Raw genomic sequence first — 20,257 nt, 5'->3', positions numbered from 1 at the left:
TCATGACTGTAAGTTTCATGCTACATTCAGATTGCCCGCTTTACCCATCGCTTATAGTCTGCCCGGGTGAACTACAGATTTAAGATTGTGAATAAGACAATAACTTCATAATTAATTTAAAAAATGAGACGAATACACCTCATTATGAGTTAATGTTATTTATCAGCCATAAAATAATCGGAAATGACCATTTCCAGACATTTACTCACCCTAGCCGTCTAGTAACTGTCTTATATGAAGAGCGAATGCTGGTACATACGACAGTGCACGTGGAAATGAAATGAACGTCAGAAATAAAAATGTCCGCTGTCGATAGTGCGACTGTTTGTACAGCTGCAATTAAACTTCATATGCTTAGCCTACGTGAACTGCACAAACCATTTATCATTTCAGTACAGCAGATCTATTAGAGTTGGAAGAAATGTGACAGGGTATTTGTGGCTTTATTGTGTGTATGTAGAGGCGAAAAAAATATATATTTATATGTGCAACAATAATAGATAGGCTACTTAAACGACAATACACTAAAATTAAGACGAAAAATTATTTTGAAGTGACAATTAAAATTACTCCAACATACAATAATAGCTTGGACAGAGTTTATCGAGTAACTCTGTCTGAACCCCGTGGTATATTGCCTAAACGAATTTAGATATTACTCCCTCGTGAACTTTCAATGTCCAAACCCCATGAGAATCAAAAACGTTATTGAGAATATTTTGTCTTTAGTTCACAAAGTTATAAAAACAATATTTTTAAATATCAGTAATTAAATTTACGAAACCATTGTATCAGAACAATGGAAGGAGTCCATAATTGTACCTATTTTTAAGAAGGGGGACAAGACTAACTGTGGTAACTTTCGAGGAATATCACTTTTGTTGACGTCGTACGAAAGTTTGTCCAATATTCTTTTGAGAAGATTAACTCCGCACGTAGATGAAATTATTGGCGATCATCAATGCGGTTTTAGACGTAATAGATCGACTATTGATCAGATTTGTTGTATTCGACAAATATTGGAGAAAAAAATGGGAGTATAAGGGTACAGTACATCAGTTATTCATAGATTTCAAAAAGGCATATGACTGACTTAAAAGAAAAGTTTTACATAATATTCTTATTGAATTTGGTATTTCCAAGAAACTAGTTCGATTAATTAAAATGTCTCAGTGAAACTTACAGCAGAGTCCGTATAGGCCAGTTTCTAACTGATGATTTTCCAATTTACTGCGGGCTAAAGCGAGGAGATGCACTATCACCTTTACTTTTTAACTTTGCTCTAGAATGTGCCATTAGGAGAGTTAAGGATAACAGAGAGGGTTTGGAATTGAACGGGTTACATCAGCTTCTTGTCTATGCGGATGACGTGAATATGTTAGGAGAAAATCCACAAACGATTAGGGAAAACACGGAAATTTTACTTGAAGTAAGTAAAGCGATAGCTTTGGAAGTAAATCCCGAAAAGACAAAGTGTATGATTATGTCTCGTGGCCAGAATATTGCAAGAAATGGAAATATAAAAATGGGAGATTTATCCTTCGAAGAGGTGAAAAAATTCAAATATCTTGGAGCAACAGTAACAAATATAAATGACACTCGGGAGAAAATTAAACGCAGAATAAATATGGAAAATGCCTGTTATTATTCAGTTGAGAAGCTTTTGCCATCTAGTCTGCTGTCAAAAAATCTGAAAGTTAAAATTTATAAAACAGTTATATTACCGGTTGTTTTGTATGGTTGTGAAACTTAAACTCTTAGTTTGAGAGAGGAACAGAGAATAAGGGTGTTTGAGAATAAGGTTCTTAAGAAAATATTTGGGGCTAAGAGGGATGAAGTTACAGGAGAATGGAGGAAGTTACACAACGCAGAAATGCACGCATTGTATTCTTCACCTGACATAATTAGGAACATTAAATCCAGACGTTTGAGATGGGCAGGACTTGTAGCACGTATGGGCTAATCCAGGAATGCATATAGAGTGTTAGTCGGGAGACCGGAGGGAAAAAGAGCGTAGGGGAGGCCGAGACGTAGATGGGAGAATAATATTAAAATGGATTTGAAGGAGGTGAGATGATGATAGAGAATTGATTAATATTGCACAGGATAGGGACCGATAGCGGGCTTATGTGAGGGGACCGTTTGAGGGGAACTCTGTACATACAAGTTAACTGAATGCTGGAGCATAAGCTTGTGTATAGCTGCAACAACGGCACATACACACAACAGACTATGTAGGGAGAAACACTATGAAGCAAATAATTGTTTGTTCACCACGACACACATGTAGTTTGTAACTACCCGTCAGTACGCTACTCATCTGCATAGATAGTGCCTCTCTAGTACCTTACGTCATGACGAAGAAAAAGGGATCTAAGAAGCATTAATTTGTGACAGAATTTGAAGGCGAGTGTTTTGAAGTGAATGGGGAATATATTACTTGCAAACTTGCATGTGAGATGACAAACGTCAATATACAGAGTGTTTAAAAAATACGGGGCATAATTTCAAGTATGTATTTCCCACATATAGACAATCAAAATAGTTCATTACAACATGTGTCCGGAAATGCTTTATTTCCGAGTTATGGCCTTCACAACATTGAAATTCACCGGAACGTTTTTCTTTCCGCAGGTCGTTGCCGTCAAAGGAGACATTAAGAGGGCACTCTGACACTTCATTCCGAGGCGAAGGTTACATTCAGTGTTGTGTAGGCGTTAGACTGTGCGACATGTATTCAAATCAAGAGCTGGCAGAGATACACTTCATGTACGGTAAGGCGGACGGCAATGCTGCGCTGGCTCGTCGTTTGTACCAGGAGAGGTACCCACAGCGACAATGTCCAGATCGGAAGACATTTGTACGTCTCCATTACCGTCTGTGCGAGTATGGAAAATTTAACTCTCCTAGTTTGGGAAGGGGACGACCAAGATCTACAACTCCAGAAGTACAGGAGGAGATTCTGGAGGCTGTGAACATGACTCCTTCTATCAGCACACGAAGGGTAGCGTTGCAAGTCAATGTTCCTCATACGACTGTGTGGAGACTGTTGAAAGAGTACCGTATCAATTCTATCCTTATCATTTGCAACGTGTACAGGCTCTGTTACCAGCAGATTACCCTGCACGAGTTAGGTTCTGTCAGTGGTTCTTGCAGCAGTGTGGTGTAAATCCGAACTTTCCTGCCTTAGTATTATTTACAGATGAAGCACAGTTCACACGAGATGGCATAACAAATTTCCACAATCAGCATGTATGGGCGTATGAAAACCCACGTGCAAATGTTCCATCTCATCACCAGGTGCGGTTCTCCCTCAACATGTGGGCCGGTATCATTGGTGATCGATTAGTTGGATCCCATGTACTTGTAAACAGACTTACGGGGCAGGCGTACACAAACTTCCTGGAAAACACCATACCTCATGTTTTAGAAGACACTCCACTGATCAATCGTCAACACATTCATTTCTTGCATGATGGCGCTCCTGCACACTTCAGTCGTACGGCTCGCCGGTACTTGGATCGAAGGTTTCCTGATCGATGGATAGGTAGAGGTGGCCCAATTGCTTGGCCTCCACGCTCACCTGATCTGAACCCTCTCGATTTCTACTTGTGGGGCCATTTAAAATCATTGGTTTATTCGTCTCCGGTGCCTGATTTGAAATCCCTTCGGAATCGAATTGTGGTATGTTCTGAGGACATAGGTCTGTATTCAAGCAGGAGGTGGACATTTTGAACATCTTCTGTAATGACAACGACCTGCGGAAAGAGAAACGTTCCGGTGAATTTCAATGTTGTGAAGGCCATAACTCGGGAATGAAGCATTTCCGGACACATATTGTAATGAACTATTTTGATTGTCTACATGTGGAAAATACATACCTGAAATTATGCCCCGTATTTTTTAAACACCCTGTATACAGAGACATTGCAACACTAGAAAATACAGAGAAAATAGAAAACTTATATCGATAAACGAAAGTGAAGATCTGCCAACAGTTAATTCCATTTAAAATAAACAATCACAATTTTAACTATATTTGTGTGAGATTATGGTAAAGGCTGGCATCCGTTCTTTAAAATATAAAATCTCAGTTTAAAGTCTTTATTGAAAAAAAAAGTTGTCAATCAATGTACATTAAGGTAAAATTATTTTAAAATATATTACGATAGCACATTACATTAAATAAGATAGATGTATTTAGGTTATTTTCATTTTTAATATATTATTCATTTAATTTTCTATAAATTTAATGTTTTTATGTAACTCATCGGTCCTTCAAGCAGTGTTTATGTTCATTAGACAATCAACATAGTTGTATAATATTAAAACTCAAAGATCCGTGCCTGATTCTGAACTACAATGTCAACACACATTCAGCAGTAAACAACGCTTCTTGATTTTGATATTTCTGTATATCTCCATCATCTTCTGCCACTAGCAACGAAGCCTCAGTGTATACTCCGTGTTGCAGTCAACTTAACTCATCGTTCCCCAAGATGCTATATCTGCTCATAAAGTTCGTGAAGATGCAGAAAGTTACTATTATTTCTTGTAGCAGTGATAAGCATTGTTATGAATTATGGAGAAACGGTTAAATTACGGTATAGAAAATGAAAATAGATCTGGAAAACCTGTGATCCGGCCAATTAGTTGTGCCTGTTTTCGATGTAGAGAACTATCAATAAACATAGGCCTACATATTGGTCTTTGGAATAATGTATTACATGATATACAGTAATGGGCTTGAACATAGTTATAGAAAAATAAAATAATGTAGCCTATACCTGTACATGTACGTATAAGAATGTCTGTACTTTTCCTTCCCAGATTTAGCGACATCTGGTTACAATGCTTTTAAGGTAGTCTACAAAAGAAGGGAATTTTCGAATTTTACTGTAACTATAATGGCTAAATGATTTTAATCATAACAGGAAATATCTTGCGTAAATATTACTAAAAACCTGTTCACATCAAAGATTTTCAGTAAACGTAACACTTCAAATTAGCTAATCGCAAAATTAGCATAAAATTTCATCATTCGCAATGAAAGTTTAGCGAATCTTAGAACAAAAAATAATAATAATAATAATAATAATAATAATAATAATAATAATAATAATAATAATAATAATAATAATAATATTCTGAAAAACGTTCTTTGAATTTATGACATGACATGAATAAATCATGTTGTTGAGTTCAGCTCATTATGACATAAAAAGGTTGAATAGAGATATTATCATAAATTTCACAACTCGGAGATCCACTCGATCTTTGTCCAACCACTTCACCACCTTCTAGTGCCTGACCCAAAAAGCGTGGGAGCTATACCTCCCTGCCTCCTGATTACCTGCTTCTTAATTTTGAAAGCTTGAAGTTTACAGATTCTTAAGTTAACTTTTAATTTTACATGTAGCCACCGGCTCAGGCAGTAGCGCGCTTGGCTGCTGATCCGGAGTTGCGCTAGGGCATGGGTTCGATTCCTGCTTAGGCTGATTTTCTGGTTGGATTTCTTCCGAGGTTTTCCCCAATCATACAGACTCGAATTACTCAAAACATTGATATATTACATCAATTCATATAAAAATAATAAATATACATACTTTTTACGTAAGGTGTCGACTTGGCTCTCCGGGTACAGCGGCAGATTAGGACTGGAAGAGAAAAGGAGAAAGGTGGAATTTAGATCTTATCATAAATTTAAGAACAACTCGGAGAGCCACTCATTGTCAGTCTCTTGTAAAATTAAGAACTCAATCTCTGTCCGACCACTTCATTACCTTCTAATGTCTGACCCAAGCGTGGGAGCTAGCCTATTCCTTCTGTACAAGTCAATGACATGTACGTATACGAGTAGGATATCTTTCTACATTGCAATTTCTCAATAAAATACTCTTTTAACAGTGACGTGCGGTGGCCCAACAGATTACCTAAGCAGCCGCGTAGTCAAGTTTTCTTTTCCTTCTTTTTATATTTGATTCAAATACTTATAACTAGACTTCGTGGAATTGCCACGAGAATCGCAAGGTTTACTACGCACGCGGTATAGACTGTATGAGAAGGAAGCGTGCAATGGATAGAGTATACCTCTGATGTAAACACTGAGCAGTATACTGCGGTTACAATAAAACCTGAATCCTGCATTCAAGAAATATAATGAATGACCAATGAAGTAGGAAATGTCTAAACATATAAATACACAATTATTTTGTAGTGAGATATATTAACTCTTAAAATTTAAGATACTCACATCATTCTTGAATATGTGCATTGCAGTGAAGAGTTACGTACATTTTGAGCGACTGCAAAGTAATCTTTTCCGATGGTCATTTAAAAAGTTTTTATTCTGGGGAAATGTACGTTCAACATCACACGATGTAATACGTAAATATTTGAAGAATGGAAAGTCACTACTTTTTAGTACACCAACTTCAGATGTCTTGTCGTGACCTGATGGTACATCATTTATAATACGAAGTTGTGAATAGGCAGAATTTTTAGCAATAATGTTTCTCAACTTACATTTCATTTTTTCTGAAATTAGTGAATTGTTATTTTGGATAGCGGTTTGTGATACTTCGTCCACTATATTAAGGGCTTCTGAGAGTTGTAGTTTAGACGATTCTAACAGGGTGATGCTTTCGGACACGATTTTAAAATTAGAATCAATGAACAGAATATCTTCCAATAGATGTTCAGAAAGCAATGATTTTACAGCTGCAACACCGGAACTGTCTGTGCTAGTCAATGCATCAATTACCTCCATTATTTTGCCGTAATGTTCTGCATTATAATTAACAGCATCCATCCACGTTCCCCAAGGGGTCAAAACTGGCTGCGGGGGTAAGGGAATTCAAGGGGCAATTATTTGGAACAGCAACACTCTCATTGTGGTATGTTTGATTGAATTCTTGTCTACACTGAACAAATGTTAAGCTTTGATTATTCCAACCACAGTAATGCAAAAACAAGTGCTTACATAGGTATACATTAGCTGTAGCTGCTCTATCTATTTGGACCGGTCACATCTCTTAACATGAACTGCTTATACTACGAGTCCGGGCGGTCGCTCACCTCCTCTATACTACCGCACATCGGCAACCTGATTGCATGCTGCGTGTGGCAATTCAACGAAATCTACTTATAGCATTACTAATTATAAAAATACGTTGGTATTTGGTACCCATTTTTTTACGAAATCTATAAGATTAGGCCTACTGCAACTACTGCCTAAAATTAAAAATACTATTATAAAAGACTACTCTAAGTATTGGTAAGTCGTAGCGAGTTATTCCATCTTGTTGGGGAAACATGTGGTAATCGTCGACCCAGAAATTCATCAAGAAATTTTGTGCGCTTTGATGATTTGGAGAAAAACGCTGCAAGCCCAGAAAGAGTAGCAAAAAATATATGGCATTCAGGAATACTTGAAGCACTTTGGGACAGTGCTAAATTTAAACAGTGTGCATAACAGTGAACAAAGTAAGCTTGTGAAAAAGACGTCTTAATATTAGCTTGATACCTTGTAATGAAGAGGCCATCACTGCACTTCCCTCTGTGCGACAAGTTTCATACTGCAGTTTGAAAAGTCTTGAATATTTCTTAAAAATAAGATCAGAATGTGCTGCCGCTATTTTGTCCTCATATCACGGAGGCACACAAACCGCTCTACCACCCTTCCTTCAATCGTATATCGACAAACGAGAGAAAATTGTGATTTATTCGAGACGTCAGTTGTCTCATCAGCTAATATGGCAAAAAAATCAGATTTCTGTAATTGCTGTTTAATTTCCTTATTAAGTGCACTGGCAACAGATTCAATTAAATCATTTTGAATGCGATTTGATACACCTTTGAATACTGTAGATGTCTCCTTAGAAGATGGTCGTACTGGGCGGTGTAGTCAAAAAATTCTAAATAATTACAGTGGTTGTTGGACATTTTCGACTTACCGTTTCCTCTAAATGAAAGTTCCAGTTTTGCAAGTAAACAAACAGCGTTTATAAGCCTTTTCAGAATGTCTCTATTGCGTGTTACCTTTTCATTTGTTTGGTCACTTAGCTCAGTTTCAATATGCACAGTTCCAAAAGTCGCAAGTGCGTTAAAAACACGAATATGTGCAATAGCAACATCATGATTCCGTATTGCTTTAGTTAAATTACTGTATTTAGCTTTTGTTGCTGAATTAAATTATTATTATCACCAGACATAATCAAAACTTTTTATTGCACTTATATACACGTACACAATGTAACTACAAAGTACCGGTACAAACAAACGCGAGAGAAACAATACGTTCTACACTCATTCGACTTTGCGCACACAGCCAGCACAGGCAGGTTTTTTTTTTGTGAAGTGAAGTGAATTTTTTATGGCAGGCAGAGTAACTATCTCATGCCCCCATGTTTTAAATTGTTTCCAGTGCACTTCATTAGAACCAGGTACCCAGCTTCGAAGCAGTTAGCCCTGTGAACTTACAGTATAATTATTTTCCCCTATTTTCATATTACAGGGTTAGGCTACCGGCTGCTTGGGGTATATGGGTATATGCATCTACTACAGTCTCGTGAGGCGTCCCTCATTGGTTAGAAGTTATGATGACTTGGGTTGTCATGGTAACTTCCATGCTAACTGCATTCAACACTGCTGGCACGCAGCTGCCATCTCGGAATCACAGTATGTGCATTGTATATGCCCCATCACGCGACTTACAATTAACGAAACGTATTTAGAAACGTTTCAGGACTTTATGATTAAATAAACAGAAAGTTTAATCATGGATTTACGTAGATATCGTGATTCTTATAATCAATCAGTGCTGCCCAAGCCGTGCTTGGGTGGACTGCACGTTACTGTAACCACTTTTATACAAATAAAAAGAAAATATTACAATTTAGGCAGAGAGAAGTTTCTTCAATTTTCTCAATCTAGAATGCCTGAAGAAATACGCCCCTTCAATTTTGCACATTAAGTTAGAAACATCCTGTATATATTTAATAGAATAGGAAACAATGGACAGTGATATAATCCAACATATCCTTATACTAAATCAAACCGTTATGAAAATAATAGCGTGTGAATTGTTGGCTCTTCCTGCGGCGACAAGCACTACAACATTCCACTACATCACTCGCTCATCTTATTCAGTAGTCAGTAGTAAAGGGGCATATTACTGAAAGGAAGATCAGTGACCATTATACATGTAAATACAACATATCGGTAGTACATTCCAGTATCTACTGAGGCAACTGACGAAGAACTTCATTGTTGTGTGATCGTACAAATGTCATTCGTATAGGTACTGTCACTAAGAATACGCTGATATTAATTCATGTATGGATTGTGGAATGATATCGCTATAGCTGCAACACGGGAATGTCGGAAGCGATTTCCAGACCGTAGGTATCCAATTCGAGAGATATTTACACGTACTTACAGGGATTTAGCTGAACGTGGAAATGTTCCCAATTCTCATGTGCAACACGAAGGAAGGCAACTAGAGCGAAATGAAGAAATAACTTGCAGTTATTAAGAATACAAATGACTAAGCACATGAAGAGTTGCTGCAAGTCTTGAACTTGTCATTCCAAGGCTTGGAACAAACTACATGTTGAACGCATACATTAAAGCTGCTGCAGGGCACGTAGGACATCATCTTTTCTTTATTGCGGAAGCCACGCATTCAATAGTGCGCCGAGCTGAGAAATATACGAAAGATCAATGAGCCAAAACGACACTACCACATAGAGATTCATCTGTTCACTGTATCTTGTATTTTTCCTTTTTGCTCTTGTTTAATTTCATAACAAGTTATTGGAAACTTATGAAGATATTCTCTTCTGCAAATCTAGCTTTCAGGTATAGCTCCCTGTGAAGATGATTTGAATAATTTCAAGGGGAAAATTGTTCAAGGGCCGAGTATCGAACCCGGGATCTTTGGCTAAACGCATCAACGCTCTCAACAACTGAGCTACCCAGGAAATCTACCAGATGCCGACTCACGTGTCTAGTAGAGTTCCTGGGTAGCTCAGTTAGTAAGAGAGTTGGTGCATTAGCCAAAGGTCCCGGGTTCGATACCCGGCCCCGGAACAATTTTTCCCTTGAAATTACTCAAATTAGCTTCACAGAGAGCTATATCTAAAAGCTAGATTTGCATAATACACGTCACTGTTCGTTAGCAGAAAACCACAATTAAAATCACACAGAGTTCGTGTGCATTCAATCCTGGCTGCTTGAGGCTTGTCAGCTCACGTTGAGGTCTGTGGATACAGAGGGAAAAATTGAGTTGGTGTCTGGTAGAGTTCCTGGTAGCTCAGTTCGTAAGAGCGTTGGTGCGTTTAGCCGAAGGTCCCGGGTTCGGTACCCAGCCCCGAAACAATTTTTCCCTTGAAATTATTCACCATCTCTTCTGTTAATATTTTTCACGTAGCACTATTTCGAGGAAGAGATAGATTTTTGCAGGGCTTTGTTAATTTCATAATAAAGAACAAACACTTTTTATGTGTTTTGTGATATCATTGCCTTATTCTAACATGTAGGCCTACTATTAGAGAAATTGTAGTCAAAAGGTTCCAAATTTAGGCTAGTACGTCTCGTAAATTATTAGACATTTTACTAAGGTAAAGCCCTATTAGATTAAATCGGTATAAAATAGAAAAAGGAATATGTTCTTAAAATGTTGGACATTAAGTTATGAACATTCTGTAAATTAATGAAACAGCGAATGACAGATGCACCTAAATACCAATAGGCCTATCTTAAAATGAATGACGAGATCTTAAATATAATACTGTTCACAGATGATGAAGTGATATTCAGAAAAATTCAGAACATGAGTTACATATGGCTACATATAAATTCGCTAAATGAAGAAGCAAGCTTTTACGAGGACAAACCATAAAAGATGTAAAATAATTATCAAAAATATATTGGTAGAACAGATGAACAGTTTCAACTATCTTGGATTTTAGGTATCTTAGTGTCAAAAGGAAAATTAATTTTTTATTTTATTGGATTATTTTACGACGCTCTATCAACATCTAGGTTATTTAGCGTCTGAATGATATGAAGGTGATAATGCCGGTGAAATGAGTCCGGAGTCCAGCACCGAAAGTTACCCAGCGGAAAATTAATAGAACATATAGAACAATAAGGAGAACGTTAAAAACAAAACTTAAAAAAAAAACACGCTGCTATAATTTTACAAAGGAATGGCAGTATCTATGTTGACCTACGGAAGTGAAAACTAGACAATCAATAGATCAGATAAAAGAAAACTTGAAACTGTTGAAATGAAATTCCTATTTTCAGTAGCGGGTTACACTTTGTTAGAGAGGTAATATAATATAAACATAAGAAAAGAAATTAATATATTCATGGTGCATGGTAAAAAGATCATAAGTCAGAAATTGGTGGTTTAGACTTATGACTTTCATGTGAATATAAAAGATGCACTTTTCAGATGGTATAACGGTTATATGTTTAGCCTCTTTCATAAAGATGTAGACCTTCAGATTTATAGTCCATAATAATGATATCGGTCCTCATTTCAAACTTAGTCCTTGCTCTATTCAAAACTTGCAATTTATGACTTAGGCCCTTTTTACAGCGCACAAATAGATATTTAATCTTACAGAAGTAATTAAAAAAAAGACAGAACTGGTATTGACACACACAAAGAATGTTATGTGAAGGACTATTTCACTTTTTTTTTTACACTATCAGCCAAAAGGAGGGGAAAATGTTGGTTTTTCATTAACAAAGTGGAAAGATTCTATCTATTGATGTGGAAAAGAGATCTAAAGCTTAATTCCATGAAGTAGAAGAAGAAGCTATCTTGAAATGTTGTGGATTTAAGAGGAAGCGGAAGTAATTAGCAGCATAATTAAACAGTGGGCTAGATAACTTGTGGGAAAGATAAAACAACGATTTGTTTGTAGGAAATGGACGTGGAAAAGATGGTGTAGAATTTTGTATAGTCGTCATTACAAGAGAAAAATGGAAGCTGTTTTGACAATGTTTCTTTAATACTTCAGTTCTTAAAAATTAATTTAATTTATATTCAGGATAATTTAAGGCTTTCGCTGTTTAATATGATGCTAAGTTTTTGGATCTTTGCACCTCCTCATGATTGTAGAAACAACCGACGTTTTGGAGCTAGGCCTAGATGTCGGCTCCATAATGAGTAGAGGGTGGATTTGAGCATGCTTACATGTTTTATTCCTAAGTTCAAAACCATATGCTACCGTTATTAAATTGAATATCAAGAGATTTTCAATCAAACGGCAAGTTTTTATAGAACATAGGCTACATAATATGCATATTTCAAGGGTTAGTGCATATTTTTCCTTATACTGGATATAAATATTTATTTTTATCAATCGACCCTTAAAATAATGCTAAAAAATGGAAAATCACAAATGGAGCCAGTGCAGCCACTTCTCAGTTTTATTTAACTTATTTCAATGTGACAAAACACAATGGGTGGCACCACAATAAATTAACAAAGCACTCGTTATTAAACTCGTCGTTCTCGACAAATACAAGGTTATGATATCTCAACAATTCTCCATCGTCGTCGTCGTCATCATCATCATCATCATCACAACATTCATTACGAGTATAATGTAGACTCATTGCCTGTGGTGTATATTCAGGATCGTCTCTCCTCTAAGTAGTCTACGCTTTTCTACATTATACAACAGAATACCTTTGTTACCTGAGAATTTGGGAAAATAGTATATAGGCCTAGTAGTTTATTGCAGCTCCAATTTCATTGAACAGCACTCTCCATCGAAAATGGGACCTATTTTTTGGGAATTATCTCTGTCACTTAGATTAATTAAATTTGATAGTACAAAAACTTTCAAATAGGAAAATGTCAACATATTTAAATACATGATTTTTCTTCTAACTGGTCTTAATAAAATAAAAGTTCCTTCTGAGTATATAATGGGTGGTTTCTCCTGGAGTGAATGATTTTTTGTAATTGGATGAATGAATATGTACTGTTTTGTTTTATAGAGTGAAGGAATTACTTTAATAGTGCAAGTCACATTCTATTTTATTTTTATAATGGTTGGAATTTAAATACATGGTTATTTAAAATATTACGGGGGAAAAAGTATGCGTGGAATTTGTTATTACTACTTAATACAGTTTTCTATCAGTTTATTGCTTCGAATTGAAGAGTACATGCGAAATTGTTTCAGTACTGCATATTGTTTATATCAGTTTATTTGTTCAGCTTGAAATGTATAAAAAGAATTCACAAATCTTGAAGTTTCTTGTGTATAATAAGATAGTTTTATTGCCTTATTTGTAAATATAAAATATTGTTTACTGTAATGTAAATGTAAATTTAAAAAGTAGCCCTATAAGCGATTTAAAATTTTGTACATATTAGTTATTTGAACGGTAAATGAAAGTAACATGTTTAAATTTATTTTTAATAGTGCACATTTTGTTATTTTAGTTCATATATATATTGGTTTTTAAGAGCATACATACATGCATGTTTTGCCACTTTTTAATGCAAAAGTTTATGATTCCGCCTTCTAATCATGAAGGATGGAAAGAAAGTAGGAATGCGTCTGTTGTTAGTGAACCAAATGCATTGATTCTTTCATTATGATGGCATCTACACTTAGCTCCAAAACGTTATAAGTTCTTATATACAGAGTGTTTAAAAAAAAGTATCCGATATTTTAGGAGGTGCTAGTATGCATCAAAACAAGAAAAAATGTCTAATAAATATGGGTCCTTCAACACATATTTTCTGAGATCTGAACACTTGTTCATAGGAGGTGCTCAATGTGACGTCCATTCATGGCAATGCATTCCTCTGCCCTTCGGCACTCTTTGAAACTGACTTGGTTGTTATTGATAACCAAAAGTCTAGGGAATTTAGATTTGAGGAACGAGCAGACCAAGGTGTGGGGTCTCCCCCAATCAATCCAGCGGTCCTGAAATGTCAACATCAGGTGTTCACGCTCATTGTGGAAAAAATGTGCTGGCATGAACCACATCTGTAGTCTTTGCTGACATGGCACATACTCCAGCAAGGTAGGCAATACGTTAAGAAGGAAGTCCTGATAACGAGTCCCAGTTAATCTCTGTGGTAGCACGTATGGCCCTTAATCTATCACCAAGAACGCCTGCCCGTACGTTGATTGAGAATCGGTGCTGATGCCTTGTTTCTTCAACTGCATGGGAATTTTCATCAGCCCACATGAGCTGATTACGAAAATTCACACCATCATCTCTGCTGAACCCTGCTCATATCCGCAACTAAACTTTTCTTTTCAGTATTCCTTGCGACGTGTCAGTACTCCATGCCAGGGGTGTCAACTACGGTATGATAAACTGGTAGCCTGTTGTATTGTAGGGCAGAAAAACACATTGTCATAAATAGACGTCACATTGAGCACCTCCTATGAAAAAGTGTTCAGATCTCAGAAAGTATGTGTTGTAGGACCCATGTTTATTAGACATTTTTTTCTTGTTTTGATGCATACTATCACCTCCTAAAATATTGGATACTTTTCTTTAACTCTCTGTATGTGATATTTCATTGGTATAAATTCTCGAAAATTTGCACAACTTCCCTTGTATTGTCCAATACCAGTAAGTATGCTTATTAATAGTTCTAAGACATGTTCAAATCGAGTTTTCTTTATTCTACTCTCAGAAAAATGTCATGGCGCGATAACAAGACAGACATCACAATTTCGAATACATTATTGTAAATAGTGAAAATACTACTCTAGTTAAAATTAGTATTAATATTAGTATTCAAGTTAGATATGTTAAAATAATTATAAGCAATTCACGACCTTTATTAAGTCAATAGACTTCACGGCAGTGTAATTATTGTAAATAGTGAAAATACTATTCCAGTTAAAATTAGTATTAGTATTAATAATTGTAAGTAATTCATAAACTCTATTCAGTCAGCTGACTTTACATCCCTGTAAATATTGTAAATAGTCAAAGCACTTCTATTGTTATAAATAGTTTACTATTTTTTTAAGTTCAGACAGAATGTAATAACAGTGTAGCAACAAATGTGTGTAGTATTGCATTACTGCAATGGAGCATACTGAATAAAAAGGGGAAAGCAATTTATAGCCTTAAATCTCTTACCTTTCAATGACGTCTGCCTTTAACACGAATGCACGTACATTAACAACGGTTAAACTTGAGAATTACATTCACTTATTTCAGTACGCCTATCAAAATCTGAAAACCATTGCGAAGTATATTTGCTTTTGATATACTGCGAAACTGAACATTGGAGTGACGCCGTTCTTATTCATATTTGTTACAAATACAATGCGTTCTTCATTTACATTTCAATGGATAGCTGACGTTTTCTTTCCAAGCCTAGGTGTCAAATTTAAGGCGAATGAAGTGGCTGTGTGGCAGATTTTCTCCGAAGTCTGGTAATTTCTGTCATCCTGATTGCATTAATGCTCTACAGCACACTGACGTATCTGTTTTCTGTTTGAATAATATAATGAGCAACATCGTTTCAAAACGAGTTTTCTCCATCTTAGTATTTTTCTCGTGAAATGAAAAAAAATCCGGTCTCCTCCGACTGACACTTCCACTTCAACATCATAATAAGGTGAAAGAAACCCCGTTTTGTTACTTTATCGTTTTTTTAACTAATGGAGGTACTTTACCGTTTGACATTCACCCATGCGAAGTCAGTTGTGTAGACTAAGGTTGCCAACTCTGGTAAATAAAATTACCGGCCATTTTACACACGCAAGTTTGTATGAATATAATATACTAAATGCAGAATCTGCTATATGATATGACAATAATAATAATAATAATAATAATAATAATAATAATAATAATAATAATAATAATAATAATAATAATAATAAATTGAGAAGAAATCTTGCTTCAGTGTTCCAAAGTGCACTTATTCACATTCACTTATAAAGTCCGCCGAGTTAGCTCTGTGGTAGCGTGTTTGCCTCCAGACTAGCCGGCCTGGGTTGATTTCCGGTGGGGTCAGAAATTTTCATGTAAAATTTGCACCTCGGAACTAGGAGAGATAGCGGTGCACAACTTCTAATCACTAGATTGTGCACCAATATGCTGGGTTAAATCCCAAATCTCTCCGCAGTACATATGAAGAGAAGACATGTCACTGTTGATAGTGATTCGTCCGTCGGATGGGGACGTTAAGCTGCGACAGGAGTAGGCTACGTGCCGGCACCGGATTTCCCCTTCTCCCTTCATCATCCTCATCATCATCACTCATTCCAGACACTACACTTACACGAACACTCACCCTAGTACACGACATAACTCTCCACAGATACACATTATGTACAGTGTGATCCGCCGAAGTGGTGTACAACTAGAATATGGGTCACAGTTCTGCCATCTATCCGCAGTATGCGGAACCCGAATCATGCAAGTGAAGTGGGTGGGCATTGGACACACACACACACACACACACACACACACACACACACTCATAAAATTATTCACACCTAAATTTAAGATTTTCCCTGGTAAAACGTTCAGCTTTTACTATTTCCACGCTTAAATGATTCCTCACATTATTTCACAGGTTATTCATGATATTGAATGCACGCTTCACAAAAGAATTGCCTGAAAGAATAGCAAACACGTATTGAACTACCATTCTTATTTGTGGGGATTTCTCTACGGCATCCCTGTCCTGAAAATATTGACACTATTTTATAAAACTTGTCAAATGTGCATCTTTCAGAAAGGAAGAGTCCACGACATTTAACAAGCACAGTTCATCATAGAGTATAGTCTATCTTCATCTAGTTGCAGCCTTAGTTTTTGTCTAATACAATTTCTTCCACTTTTGATGTACAACCATAAGTACAAGTATTTAGGCTGAAGAATATTTGCAAATTGCCATATTAGCTTTAGCTGCTCTGAATTAAAGGTTAAAATCTCCCACGAAATAGAGAGAAATCGCTTTTAACATATAATATGATAAAAGCTCTTATTACAAGTTCTCAAACTCATTTAATAAAATTACCGGGCACAAGTAGGGCCGTAAGGGGTTGATACCGGCCACCGATCTTATGTTGAATTCCGCCATAATTTCCGGCCGTGCCGGTGAAATACCAGCTAGTTGGCAACCCTGGTGTACACCAATTTACCGACAGAGTCGTAGTCCAGACAGTGCCATAGGAGGCTGGTCTACGCTATATCCGCGATGAGATGAGATAATGATGGAGATTTGTTGGGATGCCACAGGGGAATTGGAGTTCCCGGAGAAAACCCCTGTGTTATCTTAACCACAGGCTTGCCTAACACAAGTTATAAGTCGGAGATCGATCCCGGATCCACAGGATTACAAGTCCAGCGCTCTAGCCACTGGACCGCCGTGGCAGTTGTTACTTATTGTTGCAGATTTGAATTGTGCGTTCATAGAACGTAGAAAAATTGTTTTATGTTTAACTTTTTAGGAATAGAGAAAAAACGTTTTGAAACGACGCTTCTCAAATACTGACGAATTCAGGTCTGAATTTGTGGCACACAAATACGGAGTCAGAGAGTGTTTCCTTGGAGTATTCTCATTTCTTCCGTCAAAATTACACCAATTCCCTATTAGCTATTTTTTTAAGAGTAGCTGCACCTCTTAAGCCTTCCTCTTTGAATAATACGTATAATAGTAAAGTGAAATACAATAGTTATTAGAAATAGGCCTCAAAATCTCGAAAGACAAACACTTCTTAGGAATGTGGAAACATTCTACAAGTAAATTCAATTCAGCAGCAAATATCGTAAACAGGTAGCACCTAGCTATTTAAAGCACTGTTATTGTGAAAGCCTATAATGTCAACGCGATGTTATCAGCCTCTTCTCAGTTAAGGGGTGGGGAGATAAAATCTCAATGTTACAATCCCAGAAAAATCGCTGTGAGACTATTAAATACGTAGTTAAATAACAAAATAGGTAAAAACATATCAGGAAAATATTATATACAGGAAGACAAACTGTGTGTTATGAATAGACCATGGAACTTTATGCACTAATTAAAAAAAGACAGAAAATATGCAGCAACTATGCAATAAAAACTATTTAAATACGCGCTAAAAATTTAAGTACGTCCAGTAAAAAATACACTTGAGTTTTATTTAGTTTAATGCTGTAATAATGTTACATTATGAAAATAATGCAAAATAACAGTTATCATCAAGTCATAATTTTTATTAAATCCATTTTTTATATTTTTTCTTTAAATGTACTAATTTTACTAATTGTGCATAGATATTTGAATTCATACCATTTTAACTTTCTAATCCAGTGGTCGTCAGCACTCGCTGAAATGTGCAACGGGTACGCGATGCCGTCCCATGTACACCGTCGTGCAGCAGGGAGAGATAGGGAGCATACCCGCTAGCAGCTACGCAGTGCGCTATGGTGCGCTGAGTTTTCAGCGGGTAAGAGATGCTAGCCCCAGCGTGCTCTGTGCTGACGACCCCTGTTCTAATCTTTTTTGAACTTCCTTCGGCTTTATGCGTGAAATACTTTATTAATTTATTTTTTTCAATAATGATATGTTGTAGACTGTATTGGCACTCTCCCACTAAGGCGCAAGATGGGCGTAGACAAGAAAAATAATGTTAACGGACTTATTTACGGAATAGGTGCCCACTTAAACGTGCCACATTAAAATAATGTCGGTAGGACATGCAGTATCTTAATAAGGCAAAAAACTTTGTGTATCAATAGGATAAGCCTAGCATGTAAACATTTTTTTTACAAATTCCTTAAAGAGATAGGTGGCGGTTAAACTTGTAAGCAGATCGATCATGCGCTGGTTCTTCGTTTGGTTGTGCAGTGAATCTCGTCGGCGCACAGTGGTCCAAAATGCAAATTTAGCGGGACAAACTACTTTTCAGCTACCTAACAGATTTCTATGAACTTTTACACAGCATATATGTTTTGTATACAAGGTCTCATTACGTTGGTATAAGGGGCGCAATTAGACAAAATTAGTAACTTTTCTCCTATCTAACAGATTTTCATGAAATTTTATACAGTAGTTACAGGTGGTACATTTGTTTTGTATACAAACTCTGATTACGTTGTTATAAGAGGAACTACCCCTTATAGGGGGGGGGAGGTGGAATTGGACAAAATTAGTAACTTTTCTATTTAACAGACTTTCATAAAATTTTATACAGTACTTACAGCATTTGTTTTGTATACAAACTATGATTACGTTGTTATAAGGGAAACTGCCCCTTATAGGGGGATGCATTTAGACAAAATTAATAACTTCTCTCCTATCGTCGACCTGGTTGGCGAGTTGGTTTAGCGCTGGCCTTCTATTCCAAGGTTGCGGGTTCGATCCCGGGCCAGGTCGATGGCATTTAAGTGTGCTTAAATGCGACAGCCTCATGTCAGTAGATTCACTGGCAAAGAACTAAAGAACTCCTGCGGGACAAAATTTCGGCACATCTGGCGACGCTGAATAACCTCTGCAGTTGCGAGCGTCGTTAAATAAAACATAACATTCTCTCCTATCTAACAAATTTTCATTAAAATTTATAGGTGCAGTAGTTACAGGTAGTAAACTTGTTTTGTATAGAAGCTTTAATTCTCTAGATTGTCTTTGTTTTTTTTTAGTTGGTTATTTAACGACGCTGTATCAACTACTAGGTTATTTAACGTCGATGGAATTGGTGATAGCGAGATGGTATTTGACGAGAGGATTCGCCATTCGCCTGGCATTCACTTTACGGTAGGGGAAAACCTCGGAAAAAACCCAACCAGGTAATCAGCCCGAGAGGGGATCGAACCCGCGCCCGAGCGCGACTTCAGACCGGCAGGCAAGCGCCTTAACCGACTGAGCAACGTCGGTGGGTTTGTCTTTATTTCGACCTCATACTTGCTGTAATGGGAAAGTTTTCTTGGGCAGGCACGACTTTTTCAGAGGTAAGCTTTCCCTAAATTTTCATTACTATCACGATGAGAACCTAATTTAATAAGTAGCCCACTAAGCCAATGTTCATTTCGTTAAAAATAAATCATATTCTTTATGCTCTTGCTCTCCAACGATAAATTATGTTATGGGGAAAATGTAACATTTTAGGTATTATTGCACTTTTGGGCACTCGGGAAGCTTATTTGATACTTTATTAACAAGCTGTCACCTTGCATTCCCTGAATTGTACAGCTCATGCATTTTGTCAAGGCACTCACAATGTGCAGTAGGGAAACAACGTTTCATTTGAGG

The 20,257-nt window shown here is 36.7% G+C and overlaps 1 protein-coding gene across 6 annotated transcripts in view; it reads right to left on the bottom strand.

The window, feature by feature from the left end:
• LOC138710481 (golgin subfamily A member 6-like protein 22) overlaps nt 1-20,257 on the bottom strand; it is a 187,050-nt gene that overhangs the window by 65,031 nt on the left and 101,762 nt on the right. For 2 of the 6 annotated variants that reach the window (XM_069841406.1, XM_069841407.1), the window contains exon 2: nt 5,607-5,657. The exons of 3 other annotated variants lie outside the window; for them this stretch is intronic. The gene's annotated coding sequence lies outside the window, so the exon portion shown is untranslated. Of the gene's footprint in view, nt 1-209; nt 282-5,606; nt 5,658-20,257 lie in introns of those variants that run through there. One more of the 6 variants, XM_069841409.1, reaches the window with a different exon arrangement.

Source organism: Periplaneta americana, chromosome 12, assembly GCF_040183065.1.
Source record: "Periplaneta americana isolate PAMFEO1 chromosome 12, P.americana_PAMFEO1_priV1, whole genome shotgun sequence".
Taxonomy (NCBI): Eukaryota; Metazoa; Arthropoda; class Insecta; order Blattodea; family Blattidae; genus Periplaneta; species Periplaneta americana.
This window is presented reverse-complemented; position numbering and strand designations above follow the sequence as displayed.